This window comes from Halichoerus grypus, chromosome 1 (assembly GCF_964656455.1).
Source record: "Halichoerus grypus chromosome 1, mHalGry1.hap1.1, whole genome shotgun sequence".
In the NCBI taxonomy this organism is placed as follows: domain Eukaryota; kingdom Metazoa; phylum Chordata; class Mammalia; order Carnivora; family Phocidae; genus Halichoerus; species Halichoerus grypus.
In genome coordinates this window covers 11,972,771-11,992,326 of record NC_135712.1, presented here as the reverse complement: position 1 = coordinate 11,992,326, position 19,556 = coordinate 11,972,771, and the positions used below count along the sequence as shown (strand labels likewise).

Below are 19,556 nucleotides of genomic sequence, written 5' to 3'. Positions count from 1 at the left end.
AGAGATTATTAGATTTGGAATAAGGGTGTTCTTTTCAGGACACTGTAAGTCTCCAGTTTAGGAAAAGGATCTCAGTTACTGGTTAAGTTTATGGTTTTGAACACCTTTTACAGTAGGAATGATATCCGATATGGTGATTACACTTTAGCATATTTGGTTCCCTCAAACTTTTTTTTTTAAAGATTTTATTTATTTATTTGAGAGAGCACGAGCAGGGGGAGGGGCAGAAGGAGAAGCAGGCTCCCCGATGAGCAGGGTGCCCGATGTGGGGCTCGATCCAGGACCCCGGGATCATGACCTGAGCCGAAGGCAGACGCCCAACCAACTGAGCCACCCAGATGTGCCCCCTCAAACTTTTATAATCTGTGATGCATTCGAAGTATAATAAATAATTTTTACTGAGTGCTTACTATGTGCAGGCAGTGTTCTAGGTGTTTTCCCATGTAATGACTCACCTAATCCTCCCAACGACCCTGCAGAATAGGTGGGTACTGTTATAATGGTTAGTTAGCTTACCTGTGATTCCACAGCCTGAAAGTGGCGGATCTGGTATTAGGACCCACACAGTCTGGCTGGAGTCTGCACTGTTAACCACTATGCTGTGTGCTATCTCAGCCTCCGTGTGTGTATAGTACTAGCTCAATGGGAATACGTATAAGAGGCTCCCATTTGGAAGGCTCACAGTTCTACCTCTTTGTAGTACAGTTGACCCAACATGAACAAAGAGGGGGTTAGGGGTGCCAATCCCTGCACAGTCGAAGATCCACATATGATTTCTTTTTTTTTTTTTTTTAAGATTTTATTTATTTATTTGACAGAGACACAGAGAGAGAGGGAACACAAGCAGGGGGAGTGGGAGAGGGAGAAGCAGGCTTCCTGCCGAGCAGGGAGCCCGATGTGGGACTCGATCCCAGGACCCTGGGATCATGACCTGAGCCGAAGGCAGACGCTTAACGACTGAGCCACCCAGGCGCCCTCCACATGTGATTTCTGACTCCCCGAAAACTTAACTAGAAGTAGCCTGTTGTTGACTGGAAGTCTTACTGAAACTATAAACAGATTAGTAACATATGTTTTGTGTGTTATATATATTATATACTGTATTCTTTTTTTTTTTTCACGTTAACATTCTTAGTTTATTGATCCTCTCATGAAAAATCTGCACAACCAGATAAAGCCACCGCAGCATCTTTACTCCTTCTGTTGTCCAGTCTCCAGCTCACTTCTTTTTGCCAGCACCAACATTGGCTTTTGCAGTCCCCCTGACTTTCTTCATTCTGTTCTTGCGTTCCTTTCGCTGTTTTCTTGATGTCTTTTTCTTCTCATACAGGCCATGTCTTGCAAGTCTGTGTTTGGGTTCATTTTTCTTTGCATAATTCAAGGAATCATATATCATGCCAAAGCCGGTTGTCTTGCCACCACCAAAATGGGTTCTGAATCCAAACACAAATATGACATCTGGTGTGGTCTTGTACATTTTGGCTAGTTTTTCCCGAATTTCTGTCTTAGGTACTGTTGCCTTTCCGGGGTGAAGAACATCAATGACTATCTGTTTCCGCAGAAGTAGTCGGTTAGTCATGAACTTCCTGGTCCGGATAGTTACTGTGTCGTTCATGATGGCGGCCAAGCTCTATATACTGTATTCTTAAGTTAGCTAGAGGAAACAAAATGTTACTGAGAAAATCATAAAGAGGAGAAAATACATTTATGGTACTGTACTGTATGGGAAAAAAATCCACACATAAGTGGAACCACGCAGTTCCAACCCTGTTGTTGATGGGTCAACTGTATTGCATGATGGTGGTGATGGAATTGGGAGGGTCCTGGGTCTGGTGCCTAAGGCAGGGCTCCAGCAAAGAGGTAGTTGGAGGAGAGGTGAGGAGCTGTGGGGGCCAAAGTCATGCCCAGAGTGCTTCTGGTCCCAGTTGCTCGTTGGACGTTTCTTTTCTTAGAGACTGGCTCAGCTTATGGCCTCTTAGATCATCTCTTCCCTATTCTGCGGCCCTTGGGAACAAAATAGATTTTTATAGTTTTCTCCTAGTCTCTGTCTTTGAGGCAAACACTTACATTTGAACTTCTCTGAGGGTTTTTACTACCAACTAGAAATGAGAAAAAAGAAGTGGGGAGGGTATTAAAAGATAACCTTTAGAAAAGTAACTTAGGGGCGCCTGGGTGGCTCAGTCAGCTAAGCATCTACCTTCAGCTGTGGTCATGATCCCAGGTTCCTGGGATAGAGCCCCGCATCAGGCTCCATGCTCAGCAGGGAGTCTGCTTCTCCCTCTCTCTCTGCCCCTCCCCCTGCTCTTGCATGCACACATGCGTCTTCTCTCTCAAATCTTTTTTTTTTTTTTTTTTAAGGAACTTAGAACTAAATAGGAACAAATGTCGGTGCTGACAGGGGTCTTTGGGATTCAAATAATCAAGGTACCTCTCTAAGATGGTTACTTAGCCTTGGTGTGGGCCTCGGGCTAGGGTAGGCTCTCTGCCAGGCGGAATAAGCCAGGCCTCTAGCCCTGCGCTAGAAGGCGAGAATGTTGACAAGAATCTGCATTGGGAAGGGAGGATGTGCCTGCCCTCCTACCTCCTACTGTCAGCCTTAATACCACAGGATCCCTTTCTGGCACCAAGACCCGTACTGGGATGAAGTTGAGCGCAGGGATGGGGCCTGGGGATGTTGCACATAGTTTGTATGAAGGGGAGGCTCCGTTAGTGTTAAAAATCGGGCATTAACAGTACTTTCCCTTTCCAGTTGTACTTCCAGTAAAAGATTTTCTTCGCTCTGTAGCCATATCCGTTACTCTGTCCTGAACGCCTGGTGCGGGAAAGCCTAGCTCTGCGGGTGGCAGGCCCGGATCTTCCCTGTGGAGCCTAGAGAGCCTGGGCCTGAGCCTGCGCTGGAGTTCAGCAGAAATGCGGGAGGGGGCAGTACATGGTTCCTTCTTCCTGCTTCTTGGAACACTTGATTGAAAAAGTTTTTGAAGCTGAATCCTTAAAAATAATACTGCATGGAATCCTAAAGATGCAGATTGGAGGGGGCCCAGTACTGGGAGGGAGGAGAGCCCATGTTCCCTGTCAAGGTTCCTTTTCAATCCTTGGTGGCCACGGAGTGTAATCCAGTTGTGTTCATGACCACTGTCCCAACATTGTGGGTTGTTTGTATAGATCAGAAGCAGGGAGAGAAGGAGGTATTTTGAACTATTATTGTATCTGCCTGGAAAAGGGTGGTTTGTGCCAGTATTTTCATTTAAGCTTTCATGTTCTTGTATTTATTTTCTACCTTTTAATTTTTTTTATTACACAAGATAACATGTTTATGGTATTAAAATCAGAGTGGCTTCCTAGTTACTCGGCTGCCCGAGTCAAAAGCTTATCCCTCATCCTGAATTCCTTAAACCCCTTGTAATCACGCACTACTGATCCGGCTTAGTACTTGCTTCACCAGATCCTGCCCCACCCCCTCCACCCCCCACCCCTCCCACCCCCGCCTTGGACCTGGCTCCCTCCAGCCAGTTTGCCCTCCTTCCCACATCTTTTTCCTCTAGAACAGTAGCTTTCAAGTTTTTTCTTCTTAGGACCACTTCGTACAACTGAGGATCCCCAAGGAGCTTTTGTTTACGTAGCTTCTGTTTATTGATATTTACCACGTTAAAATTAAACCTGAGAAATTACTCATTTTTAAACTTTTCCATTCATGAATTCACTTAAAATGAATAAACTCATTACAAGTTAGCATAAATTTTTAATGGCAGTAACTTTCTTTTTCCAAAACAAAGACTCATCGTGAGAAAAGTGGAATTGTTTTTGCAGTTTAGCAGCTCTCTTTAATGCCTGACCTAGTAGAAGTCCCCCGGATTCTCATCCACTGCGTACATTCCTGTGTTTATTGCAGCAAACTCTCAACCTTGTTAGACCCAGCACACCCTTTTTCTGATGCCTCCGTTATTCTCATAAAGTTAAATACACACAGTTTCAAAAACATCAGTGTAATGCCGTAACTACTTTTTGAGGGGGGGGGCGGGCAGAGAGAGAGAGGGAAAGAGAGAGTCTCAAGCAAACTCCCCGCTGAGTGCAGAGTCCCATGCAGGGCTGATCTCACAACCCGAGGCTGTGACCTGAGCCAAAACCAAGAATCCCACACTTAGCTGCTTAATCGCACTTAACAGATTAATGGACTGAGCCACCCAGGCACCCCGCCCTAACTTTTTTATAAAGAGAAATCAAAGTAATTTATACTATTTGAGTGTGTCAGCGCTCAGGCGTGACTACACCAGAAGACACAGAGGGTGGGATGCTTACTGCAGATGCCCGCTGAGTGAGGTGATTCAGACATGCAGAAAGGCATCATAGTTAATGACTCGACTTTGCTGGAATTGCGAACAATGGCAAAACTCAAAACGGTGTTCTCTTGAATTATACTCTTAGCAAATTGAATGTATGGTAAAACCTTGCACAAAGTCTTGTGGGTTTATATGTAAAATGGAATTTGGTTCTAGGATCAGATAATTATAAATGGATTATTTCCCCCTCTACGGGAATGTCTAGAGACATTAGTAAGTTACATGGGATGATTCATTGTATGGGACTGTTCTGAGCAACCTGTTACTTTTTTTTTTTTTAAGAAGTTATTTATTTATTTGAGAGAGAGAGGAAAAAAAGCATGAGTAGGGGGGAGGGGCAGAGGGAGAGGGAGAAGCAGACTACCCCTGAGCAGGGGGGTGGGGTGGTGCTCAATCCTAGGACCCCGGGATCAAGACCAGAGCCGAAGGCAGACACTTAACCGACTGAGCCACCCAGACGCCACTGAGCAGCCTGTTAAATGCCAGTGGTGCCTTCCAGTGAATGTGACAACCAAAAATACTACACATTTCCCAACATCCACTGCGGAATGATACACACCTGTTGAGAACCACTGGTTAATGGAATCTTGGCTAGGTTTAAACAATTTTTTTTTAGGGGCGCCTGGGTGGCTCAGATGGTTAAGCGTCTGCCTTCGGCTCAGGTCATGATCCCAGCGTCCTGGGATCGAGCCCCGCATCAGGTTCCCTGCTCGGCGGGAAGCCTGCTTCTCCCTCTCCCACTCTCCCTGCTTGTGTTCCCTCTCTTGCTGTGTCTCTCTCTGTCAAATAAATAAAATCTTTAAAAAAAAAAAAATTTTTTTTTTAATGTTGGGTCATTATTTTAAAAATGACATTATAAAAGAATTTCAAAAAGGGAGAATAAGTGCCTGTAATCTCACCACCTAATATAACCGGTATTAATATTTTGTTCCATTTTTGTCTTGCCTTTTTTGATTTTTCTATAGGTAATTTTTCCCATTCAAAATAGGATCATTTAGAAACTGTTTTTTTCACTTGTCTGATGCTACTTGATTTTATGTAATTCATACTTCTCTTTTAAAATCATAACATCATGTTTATTCTTGATTTGATCGTAAAATTAGCATAATCTCTTGTAAGGTGCGAACAATGCATACTCTTGTCTCCTTCTGACATTAAAAGTGGTGCTAACATTAGGACAAAGTGTGGAGGGGTCAGAACAGAGCCTGGATTTGTAGGGAGTTGGGTGGCCTTGAAAAGTGACTTACCTCTCAAACTCCCAGTTTTCTTGTCTTTAACAGGAATTAGAGATAATGTCTGTAAAGTTCCTGCCCCAGGGTAGAGGGAGATCCCTGTCTGGTCTTTGGCCCTTGCTGATCCAAGTGGACTGCAGGCTTCTGGAGGGCAGGATGGGTATCTTACCCTTTTTGTCTCTAGCATTAGCTCAGTACTTGACTCATCGATCCATCCAACTAATGGATGTGGCAAAAATTTGTTACTGCGTCTGACTGTGAATAAGCTTTGTTTTCTATCATGCTTATGCTTATACCTCCATCACAGGAAAATGACTGTATTAATTACCATCTCAAACCTCAATAGATCTTGCCCCAAATGGGGTCATTCATTAGTTCAGGATAAAGATGTTTCTGAGGGGCACCTAGGTGGCTCAGTCGTTAAGCGTCTGCCTCCGGCTTGGGTCATGATTCCCCGGTTCCTGGGATCGAGCCCAGTGTCGGGCTCCCTGCTCAGCAGAGAGCCTGCTTCTCTCTCTCCCTCTGCCGGTCCCCCGCTTGTGCACGCTCTCTCTCTGTCAAATAAATAAATAAAATCTTTTAAAAAGAAAAAGATGTTTCTGAAGTTCTGGGCACACCTGATTGTTGTATTTATGTCTAGATATGGCTTGAATGTTGTTATTACTCAGTATTTTGGGTTAATTGTTTGATTATGCCGCCCTGCCTTTGACAGGTGTAATTAAATGAGTTTGCATTTAGTGTGTTCCTTAAGCCAGGTGTGTTTACCTCAGAGGCTGTTGAAGCCTTGAAGCCATGTCTTTAGGACTCGTTGGTACCTTTAAGACATCTTTACAGGTATGATTTTCTTCCATTGTGGATCTTTTTTTTTTTTCCTTTCAAAAATTTTGTTTTCAGCCATTAAGATATGAGATTTAACAGTTCAGTCCCCTTGAATGTTTTAATGTGTTACTATTGGAATTCTGAATAATTTAATTTGAAAAATGAATTGACTGTTCTTAAAGTTTCTGGATTCTGAAGGGCCCAAAGCATAGAGGCAGAAACAGTGGTTCTCAGCCTTTAGCATGCATCCGAATTACCTGGAGAACTGTAATAAAACAGGTTGCTGGTGCCCACCTGGTTTCTTATTCACTAGGTCTGGGGCAAGAATTTGCATGTCCAACTAGCTTGCGATATATGCCTATGAGGCAGGTCAGGGACCAGACTTTGGGAACCACTGGGCTGAAGTGTTTTAAGTCAACTAAAGGTGAGAATATGGAGGGAGGTGATGGGGCCCAGCGTGTTTGTGTTCCCTGAAGATACTAGAATAATAAAGAAAAACTGGTTTTGGAACAGAAGGAAAACATGGTCATAAATCCTTAAAAATACCCTGTGGTAGTTGTAATGGTTGTTAAAATTAAGATAGCAAAAGAGGATTGGGAATAACTTAGTTTTTAAAAGTTTGTTTTACCTTTTAAAAAATAAGAGTAAAAAAATAAGAATAATGTAATGCATGTTCACAATGGAAATTATATATATACAGAAAATTTTCTATTCTAGAAGAGAAATTTCCTTACATTATAATTTTATCATATGAAGATACTCTGTTAATTTTTTGGTAATTTCCATTCAGTATCTCTTTTATGCCTAGGACTTTCGATTTTATTTTTCTCCTCAAAATTTTGATTAGCTAACAATATATGCTCTAACAATATATGCTCATTATAACAAAAGAAAAAGATCATAAAGAATACTTAATCTTTCCAGACACAACCGCTTTAGCTTCCTGCAATTTTACCATTAGAGATCTCTTGATATGAAGATACCTTTTGATACATATTATCCTGACCATAGGGTTTTTTTTTTTAAGATTTTATTTATTTGAGAGAGAGAGAGAGAGAGAGAGAGAGAGAGAACGAGTGGGGGGAGGGGCAGGGGACAAGGAGAAGCTGGCTCCCCGCTGAGCAGGGAGCCCGATGCCAGGCTCGATCCCAGGGCGACCTGAGCCAAAGGCAGATGCTTAACCGACTGAGCCACCCAGGTGCCCCCCTGACCATAGGGTTTTATTACCTAAATTTTTTATGCAGTATCTTTTTGTGTCATTAGATGTAATTCTGAAGCAACTTTTTTTAGGTACAGAGAATCCTAATCTGATAAGCATGATTTATACCTCAATCTTTTCGGACAGCCCCTGAAACCTCCCATCCTTAGGATGAATTCCCTGAAGTGGAATTGGTAGGTCAAAGAGCAAGTAAAATGTAAGGCTCTTGATACACTTTACCAAATTATCTTCAGAAAGGGCTTACTAATTACTGCCCAGGCTCCAAGTCTACACTCATTGCCATTTTAATATTTGCCAGCTTGATAGGCGAAATATAGTATCTCCTTGTTTTAATTCCATTCTTTTGAGGATAAGAAGCTTAGCACTTTTTTTCATGTGTTAATTGCTCATTTATATTTCTTATCTTTTGAATTTCTGCCCTTGTCCTTGTCACATTTTCTTCTTGAGTTAATCTTTTTTATTAATTTATGTGAGCTCCTTATACTTAGGGATTTTAATTCCTTTTGTCATATGCTTCAGATACTTTTGACCAATTTCTTATTTGCTTTTAAAACTTGTGGGATTGTTCTTTTTTAGAAGCGTTTAAACCCCCTCATCCATCACTGTTTCCCATTTTTAAAGCTTTCTTTCCCATGATGTTAAGCAAGAAAATTCTCTCCACGATTTTATAAATGTTAACCCTGATTTTCTCCTGGTACACTTTCATGGTTTCGTTTTTTCACTGGAATCTTTAAACCATCTGTAATTTATTTTGGTGTGAGCAAATAAATTTATTCTATTGTGAGCAAATGTGATTTACATCTTTTTTTCATTTTTACTGTTTTGTTAGGTAATACATTTTCTTAACATTTAATTATTCTGGTCACACTATGCAAACAGGCAAATTTAGGTAGCAAGTTGGAGATAAGCATTAAGTTTTCACACTGCTCTGAGGAGCACTGGGAATTCCGAGAAGCCTTTGAAAGGGTTTGCCATGGGGATATAGAAGTGGGAGAGCAGGGAAGAGCTGGGCAAGTGTGTGGGCGTTTACAGCTCCAACTTCTTCTAAGAACTAGACTTAGATGGTCAGCTGGGCACCTGCTAGGCAGATCTTGGGTAGCTAATAATAGGCTGTTCAAAATTAACATGGTCAAAACGGTTTGTTTTTTTTTTTAAAGATTTTATTTTTAGGTCATCTCTACACCCAAGGTGGGGCTGAAACCTTCAATCCCAAGATCAGTAGTGGCATACTCCACTAACTGAGCCAGTCAGGCGCCCCAAAACAGAAATCTTTTTTTTTTTTTTTTAAATATTTTATTTATTTATTTGAGACAGAGAGAATGAGAGAGACAGAGCACATGAGAGGGGGGAGGGTCAGAGGGAGAAGCAGGCTCCCTGCCGAGCAGGGAGCCCGATGCGGGACTCGATCCAGGGACTCCAGGATCATGACCTGAGCCGAAGGCAGTCGCTTAACCAACTGAGCCACCCAGGCGCCCCCAAAACAGAAATCTTAATACCATCCCTACCGTCATCTGTATACCCCAAACCTTTCTCACCTTAGTAAATGGTGCCATTAGCCATGCATGTGTGCAGCACGAGAAAGTGTCGCAGCTGTCCTTTATCCCTCTCTTCTCACTTCCTGTCTACTCCATTGTTAGGTTCTGCAGGCTTTGTGTCCAAAATATATCCTGAATCTGACCCCTCCTCATCATTTCCACGGTTAAAACATTAGTCCTGGCCACCACTGTCTCACATGAGTATCTGCCATGAACTCCTCGCAGGTTTTCTTGATTCCACTCTGTTTACCTGGAATCTGTTCCCCACAGTAACTTCCACAGCATAAATCAGATCATGTCCTTCTCTTGCTTAAACCTTTCAGAGACTTCCCACACTTAAAATCCAGACCTCACTTTAAGAGTTACTTGTGGTCTGGATCTCTTGCTTCCAATTTCCTTTCTACACTGCCCTCATTTATTTACTTTGTACCAGCTAACCTGGCCTCTTTCTATTCCTTGAACAGCTTCTTTTCTTTCTTTCTTCGGATCTTTGCATTGGCTGAAACTTCTCTGGAGCCACCCAGAAAATACCCAGTGTCTTGTTAGAGAGGCTTTCCTTCTACCCAGGCTCGCGAAGAAGCCCCAGGTACCACCTCCGGTCATCACCTACCTCATTTTCTTTGGAGTGGTTCTCTGTATGTGAAATGATCATATTTATTTGTTTACTTATTTATTAGCTGTCTCCTCATTCTAGAATACAAACTCCCTAAGAGCATGGACTCTGTTTTGTTCCCTTCTCAAATTCCCTCCCCTTAGCCCCATGTCTGGCTCATGGTACTGGTAATCGGTACTGGGTAACCATTTGTGCAACTGCTCCCTTCTTGTGGCCCAACCCACACTTAAGAGCAGCTCAGCTTTTATATCTTGAGCTTGTGCGAAGTTTTGTTTGCAGAACATTTTCTAGGTTAACAAAAGTTTGAAGATAATTTACTTAGAAGGTGGGAATTTAAGGATATATGAGAAAGAAAAGATTTTATGGAATTTAAGAAACGAGAGATGAACATAGGGGAAGGGAAGGAAAAATAAGATGAAAACAGAGAGGGAGACAAACCATAACAGACTCTTAACTCTAGGAAACAAACTAAGAGGGTTGCTGGAGGGGAAGAGGGTGGGGGATGGGGTCATGGGGGGATGGGCATTAAGGACGGCACTCCATAGAATGAGCATTGGGTGTTATGTGCCAACTGATGAATCACTAAATTCTACCTCTCAAACTAATAATATACTATATGTTAATTAAATTTAAAGTAAAAAAAAGATTTTAATTTGATGTTTGTCAGAGTATTCCATTTGCTTCTTAAATATGTTGGTGTATGATTCCTGACTTTTTAACCTGAAGGGGCGAACATGAGAACAGCATATGATTTTAAACATTTCCTGCCCAAGAGTACTTTTTCTTTACCTACCAAATTGCAGACCATAGATTATTTTTATCCTATAATTAGGAAGATTATGAGATTATATACTCCTATGTTTACCCTTTTTAGAGTGCTTCCTGAATCCCAAGCCAAAGCATTTATATAGCTTTATTGTGTAAATATTTGTGTTCCAGGTGTTATTCATATAAATGTATGTTCCCCTTGATCTATACGTAGATGCATATTATTTTTGTGTTTTCTTTTTCCCCATTAAATTGTAAACACTCGAATTTATGACTTCTATGCTTCCTTTTTTTTTTTTTTTTTTTTCTTATGCTTCCTTTTCAACTCTGCACTGCACTGGAATTCTGATGTGTACCAGGTTGCTGCTCCCTAAACGAGTTGTTTTCTGTGACACTTGTCCTATGATAGTTCAAGTAGTTTAGTTCGGCTACTGTGTTAATTAGGAACTCCTCTTAGTTGTGTTATTACTTTCTGCATTTTAACCAGTAAGTACAAGGAGATTGCCTTTTGTTTTTGCTTTATGTGTTTTCATCTTATAGTATGGGGAGTATGAAGATTACAACTGTTGTTTTCATTATGGATTATGTATCTTATGAAAATAAATTTTTTTTTAATCACATGTAACTTTTTCCTTGAAATGGTGCTTTATTAATTTAGTGACTCTTCCTTGCTTTTTGTGTTTTTTGGTGGATCTTTATTCATACTTGAATTTCTTATTTTAGGTGCATTCTAGGTAGCTTGGCCTGCTCTCCTTACAGCAGCCTGTTGTTTAATAGATATACTGTTCTTTTGCATTTTATTGCTTCTAAAGCAGATATCTCCGAGTTTAAAAAAATAACTTATAGTTCATTTTTAAAACGTGAGATATAGGGATGCCTGGGTGGCCCAGTGAGTTAAGCATCTGCTTTCGGCTCCAGTCATGATCCCAAGGTTCTGGGATCGAGTCCCACATCGGGCTCTCTGCTCCGTGGGGAGTCTGCTTCTCCCTCTCCCACTACCTGCCACTCCTCCTGCTTGTGAGCTCGCTCTCTCTCTCTGTCTGACAAAGAAATAAAATCTTTTTTTAAAAAAATAAAGTGAGATATAATGGCATATAATGTTATATTAGGTTCAGGTGTAGGACATAATGATTCTTACAGTTCATTTATTTCAAAGGAAATGGGTAGATTTCATTCCTCTGGACATTTCTTGTTAGCTTGTATCCTGTGGAGTATTTTCATCGGCGCCATATTTTGAGGGTTCTTTCAAGGAAGGGAATTTCATGTGTCCAAGGGTTGAATGAGAGGTTGTCTCCACATGCTTGAAGTGCAGCAGGTTGGCCTGCCCAGACTTTTGGGGGAGAAAATGAAGCAAAACAAAACAAGCAATGGGCAAGTGACTTCTTGGTTTAGGGGCCACAGTGTTATCATCTGTCTGTTACAAGATTAAGTTGTAAACTCTGGAGCGGCACAGCTAGGGAGAAGGTTATTTTCTTCTACTCCTGCCCATTGGGGTGTGGTGTTCTTCTCTATATCAGAAATTTTGTCAGGAGCATATGAATTAGTCAGCTTTGGCTAAATTACTCTACGGTAACAATCCCGAATCTCCGTAAACTGCAACAACAAAACTTTACTTTTCACATTAATGCTTTTGTGGGCTTCATTCCAAGACTCAGTGTGGAAGAGTGAAAAGAGCCATGATAGAACCTCCCCTTGGTTCCTAACTCTTCTGCTCAAAAGTGCCATATGCCGTTGCTACTCATACTTCATTGGCCAGAGCAAGTCACATGGTCAAGCATGGCCTCAGTGGACAAGAGGGGTAATCCCATGAGGGGATGGCAGGTAGGGAAGGATTGGTTAAGGGAAGAGCAACAAATATTTTGACAATAATATTGTCTGTTGGAGTATATTTTGGATATAGTGACGTTACGGAAAGGTTTCCTACTTTGAGGGGTGTTCAGAGTTGGAAGTGAGGGCAGGAAGGTTTGCAGCCTATGCTCTGAAGCCCCTTGACAATGAGAACTGACTAGTGAATGTCTTTATTACCATTTTTGGGACCTCAGCTGATGGTGGATCTAATACATGATAGCTTCTTAACAAACGTTTATTGAATTAGTGGGCAAAGAAGTCTAACAATAAGAAAGTAGTTCTTTTCATTGTACTGCTTCCTGTAGCTTCGCTTGAGACTCTTTTATGGAGTAGTTCCTATAAATAGCACCTTTCAAATATTAAATGAAAAAATGCTTTTTGGGAGATCATTTTTGTTGTAAAAAATTTTTTTAAATGATCTTTCTAGAAAATTTGAAAAATGTGTATTAAATACAAGCAAGGCAAGGATCATCTTCTATCTGGCAACTCAGGACCACTACTGATCATGTTTATTATATACCCTACTGTAATTCCTTTTCCTCTTCTTTTTCTCCATATAGTTTTTGAACATTGCCATGTTGATAGTCCTACTGTGATCACTTATTTTTCTCCTTTTTGCAGTATCTCTTGCTTCACTTGTGAATTAGCAATTCTAAGGGGCACGTAACTTTCCTTGTTCTCGTTCTCTTTTCTCAAGTCTGGACTCCTCCATATGAGCTGTTCACTCAGTCACAAAAGTTACCTCCTATTTCTGTCCCCTCTCTGACCATAGCAAGAATGGAAGCAAGCAGAAGAATGATGAAAGGTGTAGGCCTGAAAATTAAGGGACCAAGGTGATTTTCAGACTAGACAATCAGCTCCTAGAGAATCAAGCTCTTTTCCTCCCCTCCCCCCTTTTTCTTTTTTCTTTTTCTGTTGCTCAGAGATCACTTGTTCCTATCTTGGAGTTTGCACAGTCTTTTGAATGACCTGAAAGTCAAGAACTTGATAATAAATTGGTTTTAGTCCTATCATCTTTTTGTTACTGATACCTTAGAGAAGTTTAATGTGAGTCATTCAAGAACTTGGCCCCTGCCTGAACCTGTCTTGAGTGCCTACTTTATCTAAGGTTGAAGCATTTTTTAGGCGGCAACTGATCTTTTGTAGGCAGGCCACTGAACACGTTCACCATTCCTTGTTCTTTTGAATCATTAATCATCTTCCCTCTGAGCTCTGGCAATGGGGCTGGATCTTGAGCCATTTGGCCCTTCACAATGTGGGGAAATCCTCCCCGCTGAGGTGAATGCATGAAATATTTCTTGTCTCAGTATAGATTGGAGAACTGGTTTGTCTCCAATAATGCACAGATTGCATTCCTTCTATGTTACTAAAAGGTACCTTTTGTATCCGTTTATAAAGAGCTCTGATCGGGACTGTAAAATTACTGTGCAGATGACATGAATTAACCTATTAAACTCTTTGGAATTACTCCTGGTACTTAATGTAATTTCTGAATATTTTGAAATACCAAGTGTAGACTCAGCTCAATGGCCAGTTTTTGAGTTTTGATGAATTTCTCTATTTTAGTTGTTCTGGTTGCTATCCATTTTAGAAACATTCACTCTGCCAAATAGTTTAGCAGTGTGTGCAGAATGACAGCTTAAATAATGTGCGTGTTTGCTGTTGAAGCAGATGCCTCTAAGTAAAGCTGCCTGGATCAAAGAGAGAAAGAGTCTCCATGTAGTATCTGTTAGAGACTAATGGGAGCCCTTCAAGTTATTCTTTGTTTCCTATCCTAGATTTTAGTTTTCTCTGTTCTAATAAAGGATTTTGATTAGTTCTGTGTTGGTAGCACGCTAACTTCGTAAAGAAATGTGATTCAGTAATAACTTTGCGTTTCCATGTGACTACTTTTGTAATCTGACATGTATCTCCTTTAAGAAAAGTGTCCATTGTTAAGGTCAACTCACAGGTCAGACATTAATCTTGATTGTCAAGTGCCTCCAATCATTTATGGAGACTAAAGAGTTCTTGATGGCACTCATCTGAGTACTGAGTCTGTTGAATAAAAGACAGTCAGGGCTTTGGTCTCTTTTGTGTTGCAGTTCTTAGCAGGATCCAAAAGAATGAAGTTTTCCAAAGATGGAATAGCATGATTTATGAGAGTATTTATTAAGATATAGGTAATATGTTAAAAATTAGGTTTATGTAGTTTGGTCTAAGGTGAGCTCTTAGAAACTGATGAAAAGGATGGTTTAAAATAAAGCTAAGCTTTATTTAAAGTCTGGATTTGTGGGTAGAAACAGTTTCCCTAGGGTATCCCATAATTCCCTTTGATTAAATTTCAGAAAGAGTGTCTGTTAGAATGGAATAAAAAAATAATCATTCTTTTAAATCAGGCTTAATTGCAATGACATAAACAGGAGTAACCCCAACCTTAGAGACAGGTGATTTCTTAAGTCCGCTTTTTACTCTGGTGTGAACAGAAAACCACAGGGTCATTTTGATTGTTTTATAACTCTATAAAGAATTTTTACATGCTAGTTATATTCTCTTCCTTTTGAATTCTCAGGTAAATAAGTCCTGAGCTGGTGGCTTATAAAAATAGGCTGGTTCAGAGACACTTTATAAAAAAACTAGCTTTCTTCTCTTTTTCCAATTAACCTTTCATTATGAAAAATTCCAACACCTACAGAAGTGGGGGGAGTATAAACCCCATGAACCATATCCATTACCCAGCTGTGGTAGCTGTTGAATCTTGGCCCATCTTGTTCCATCTCTCCCTCCTGGCCCCACTCCAGATTATTTTGAAGCAAATTCTGGACATATCATTTCATTAAAGCGAGTTGCTTTTGATAGTGACAGTCGAAGCCACTTTCCTTTTTGGCATTAGCACAGATGCCAAAGGCTGAATAGAATTTATAAGACAGACTTTGCATTGAAGAGTTTACCTTTTAAGAAAGGAGCTCATATTTTCACGGGATGCTTTCTTCAAGTTTCTCTTGTCTTTCAAATAGAGGTGTATTTGCAAAGTTCTTAAGTTCTTATCTGTTTGGAAATTCCTGTAGCAAGTTCAGGTTTAGTCACCCTGTACTGTTTTGGCTGTGCCGTATCTAAATAGTATTGAAGGGAAGAAGGAATTATTTCACCAAGAGTGGGCTTTGAGACGAGTTAGAGATATTCAGTATATTAAGGAAGTGCCCCTTAATGTTGTAATCATATCCTGGCTTTTAAAGGTACCTCATGATAATGGCTCTTAAAAAGTACAAATAAAACACTTAAAGGTGATCTTTTGTCCTTGCCAGATAGTGGGACAATTTAATTCCTTTTCTGAGGCAAAATAAAATTTTCTTTCAAGTACCTGAGATCTGCAAGTATTGGTTGACTCATCCTTTGTTTTTAAACCTATTAGTTTCCCGGGCCAGTGTGTTTTTCCGTATATGTTGACCTTGCACTTAAAACTGAATTCCTTTTGTCCTTTGAATGAGGCATAAAGCTTCAGTGTATATTGGTTTAGGGTGAAAAATAGAACTTTAACTTTTTCTGTGATTTCTGAAAAATGTCAAGTGGCTTTAATAATAATAATCATAGTTTCTCAATTTACTCCTAAAAAAAAAAGTAGACTCAACAGATTAAATAGAATGAAGTGTTTTCTTTCTAAAACTAAAGCCAATTTTGCCTTAACTGTTGATTCTTAGAGTTGAGTTCTTGAACACAGGTAACTGTGGGGTTCACTTTTATATTTTACATTGTTAACAATTACAGAGTACTTGGTGACTTGGCATATTGCATGCTGGAAGTACTGGACTGAGCTAGATGAGGAATCTAATTTGCAGTGTGATTAAATATGCCTCTACTTTTCTTCAGTAGCTAAACAGAAGTAATTATATTTACATTTTACCTATTTCGCAGAGATGTTGTTAGAAATACTATAATTAGATTTTTTTTTTTAATTTGCAAAAATATTTGAGTTGCTTCACAGGTAGGTGCTATATAAAAGCAAGGTGTTATTAACATCTCATTTTTCTTGGTTTGTGCTTTTGACGCTAGAAACATATATTGCTTTTTCTCTTTTGGGGTACAGGTTCTGATACATGTTTTGAAATTTGTTCTCTTAATGTTCTTAGCAGCTGAGATGCTATAAAAGCATTCTTGTGTCCTATTTTTAATACACAGCGATGAGTCTGGATAGATGGCAAAGTTAATGGCAAGGCAATTGAACTGTGCTAAGTGCTCGCCTGCCTGTCTTTCTGGCCTCTCCACTTTCAGGGTAGAGTTACTGTTTACAGTGACACGTTTTGCTCTCTGGGACTGCAAAGTCTTGAATCCATTTGCCTTTTGCCTCATTGCCTTGAACTCAAATTTTGTTTTATTTCCCTCTTTCTATTTTGTATCTTAAATTTCAGGATGGATGATCTGGTTGGTTAACTACTGGAGGGAAGATGAATGCTGTCTAATAAAATCAGAATGAGATTCTTCCCATAGGGGTCATGAATTAGAGAGTCCTAGAACTAGTAAGTGAGCAGATCTGATCCTAGAGCCAGCCACCAGACTCTGCAGTTTTCCTGGACTCTAATTGTGTGTTTATGGGTAAAGTTTTTCTCTTTAGCTGGTCTGGGTTGTTTTGTTTGTCAGTGGCCAAAATGGTTGATTTTCCAACACCATTTGGACACGCTTCATGTATATTTTACAGAATATTCACTTTCTTTTAACAATAGCTGGTCAGTCTTTTTTTTTTGAAAGATTTTATTTATTTATTTGACAGAGAGAGACACAGCGAGAGAGGGAACACAAGCAGGGGGAGTGGGAGAGGGAGAAGCAGGCTTCCCGCTGAGCAGGGAGCCTGATGTGGGGCTCGGACCCAGAACCCTGGGATCATGACCTGAGCCGAGGGCAGACGCCCAACTACTGAGCCACCCAGGCGCCCCTAGCTGGTCAGTCTTACACTTAGTTAAGTTTAAAGAATTTTAACCTTAGTAATTAAACAATTTCCCACTTTCATTGGGATGCTTATAGACACTGCTTCCTTTTTAGTAGGAGATAATCTGTGATATATTTAGGTTTTGATGTTACTAATTTGTAGAACTTGAAGTAGGGGTGGTAGTTTTGGGGAACAGGACTGGTTCTTTCTCACAGGGTGGTCTCCTTTGTTACATTGTTATGTTGAGCAACTCAAAGGGTTAGTATGAGTTCCAATTGGAAATGAGTTAACTTTTAAGAACAAATGAGATGACTTGCTCAGGACAGCATTCCAGATTCGTAGATGGGGACAGTTGTCAGTGGATTATGAAATGTTTTTCAGTAGTCCTCATTATATCATACAACTTGAATTGGCATGCTGTGACAACCACCTTGCCTTTAAAAGGTTTTTTAGAAACAGTGATAACGTACTTTGGTACTGAGTAAATAAACAGGGAAGCCTCTGATGTTAAACCGAACTTGTTTGATTTTAAGGCCAAAGAAGTGAAGACTGTTTCTAAGAAAAATTTGTGCTGTGTGCAGATAAAAAACAACTCCTAAGCATTTTTATTGTTGCCCCCAAAACAGCACATTTCTAGAATATGATTACCTAGTTTATCTATAAAAAAAAAACAAAAAAAAACCACCTTGCCTATGTTAAGGTATTAAGGTAAAAAAAAGTCATTCAGTGTTCTAATTCATACTATTTTTTTTCCTCAAAAAGACATATGTTTAAGCATCTGCTTCATTAGTTGGACTATATTTTACATATTTCTGTCAGAACTCCAGATCACTGACTTGAAAATTACATGACTAATATAATCCTGTGAAGTTTAGGAAAATAGTAGTTCATTTCTGTTGAATTCCTTGAAACGTCATTTGGAGTCAGAGTCAACTTTTATTTTTATTTTTATTTTTTTAAATTTTTTTTTTTTTTTTTTTAAAGATTTTATTTATTTATTCATGAGAGACAGAGAGAGAGAGAGAGGCAGAGGGAGAAGCAGGCTCCCAAGGAGCAGGGAGCCCGATGCGGGACTCGATCCCGGGACCCTGGGATCATGACCTGAGCCAAAGGCAGACGCCCAATCATCTGAGCCACCCAGGCGCCCCAGAGTCAACTTTTAAAATTACCATTTTTTGGGGCGCCTGGGTGGCTCAGTCGTTAAGCGTCTGCCTTCGGCTCAGGTCATGATCCCAGGGTCCTGGGATCGAGCCCCGCATCGGGCTCCCTGCTCCGCGGGAAGCCTGCTTCTCCCTCTCCCGCTCCCCCTGCTTGTATTCCCTCTCTCGCTGTGTCTCTCTCTGTCAAATAAATAAATAAAAAAGATCTTTAAAAAAAAGAAAAAAAATAAATAAAATAAAATTACCATTTTTTGTTTTTGTTCTTTGTGTGTGTATTTTTTTTTATTTTTTTTGCTTTGTTAATCTGTTTGGAGAATTGAAATTGGTTCCTGAACATTTGGAGTACTACACTCTAGCAGGAAGCTCCCTGGGGAAAGACTCCTTGTTTAGTTTTCAAGCTATGCAGGTGACCCCTGAAGATAGAAGGGTGATCACGTGGAATTCTCAGTATTTACTTCATTCATTCATTCTAAAACCCATTCATTCACTGGACATTGTTTGTATGCCTTTTATGTAAGCCATACCATGTAATAGATGTGAGAAACAGACCCAGTAATTTACATGCATCTCCATACTAAGCTAAGAGCAGGCAGAAGACACAGGTTAAACCATTCTAGGGTCTAAACAAGACAGGGGGTCCAAGTTTAGAATGGCCAGAAGAGTTAACCAGGGTAAGGGAGGACAGAGAGGGAGCGTGGGCATAAATCTGCAAATGGTAGGTAAATTCAGTTCTTTTGTAAGAATAGTTCACTAGTAAATAGTTACCAATCTGTAGTAGTTGTGCAATAAATAAAATACTCATGGTTGTCTAATGTTGACGTATTAATTTTGGATGGCTTTTCTTGATGTGTTTCTACACACTGTCTAGGCTCAATTTTTTTTCCTTTTAAATTTTGTACTTGTTGATGGGCAGTGTCTACATTTCTCTTGCCAATTCTGTAATGTGTGCCTGTTTGGGCTTTAGCTGCCCGCTCCCCATATTCAGTAGCTTTGTTGCCTCAGGGGGGCAAAGTTACTGGAAAAGGTAAATCTGGTCCTGACACATTCCTGTGAAATCTTTAAGTAGCTCTCTTGTCCAGGTCTGTCAGTGGGACATGGTCTAGTCCCAGCTCCACCCTTAACCCT

At 40.2% G+C, this 19,556-nt stretch overlaps 1 protein-coding gene and 1 pseudogene across 6 annotated transcripts in view; one reads left to right on the top strand and one right to left on the bottom strand.

Moving 5' to 3' along the window:
* ITSN1 (intersectin 1) overlaps nucleotides 1–19,556 on the top strand; it is a 219,645-nt gene that overhangs the window by 22,254 nt on the left and 177,835 nt on the right. The gene's annotated exons all lie outside the window — the stretch shown is intronic.
* LOC118528174 (small ribosomal subunit protein eS24 pseudogene) lies at nucleotides 1,104–1,634 on the bottom strand (annotated as a pseudogene).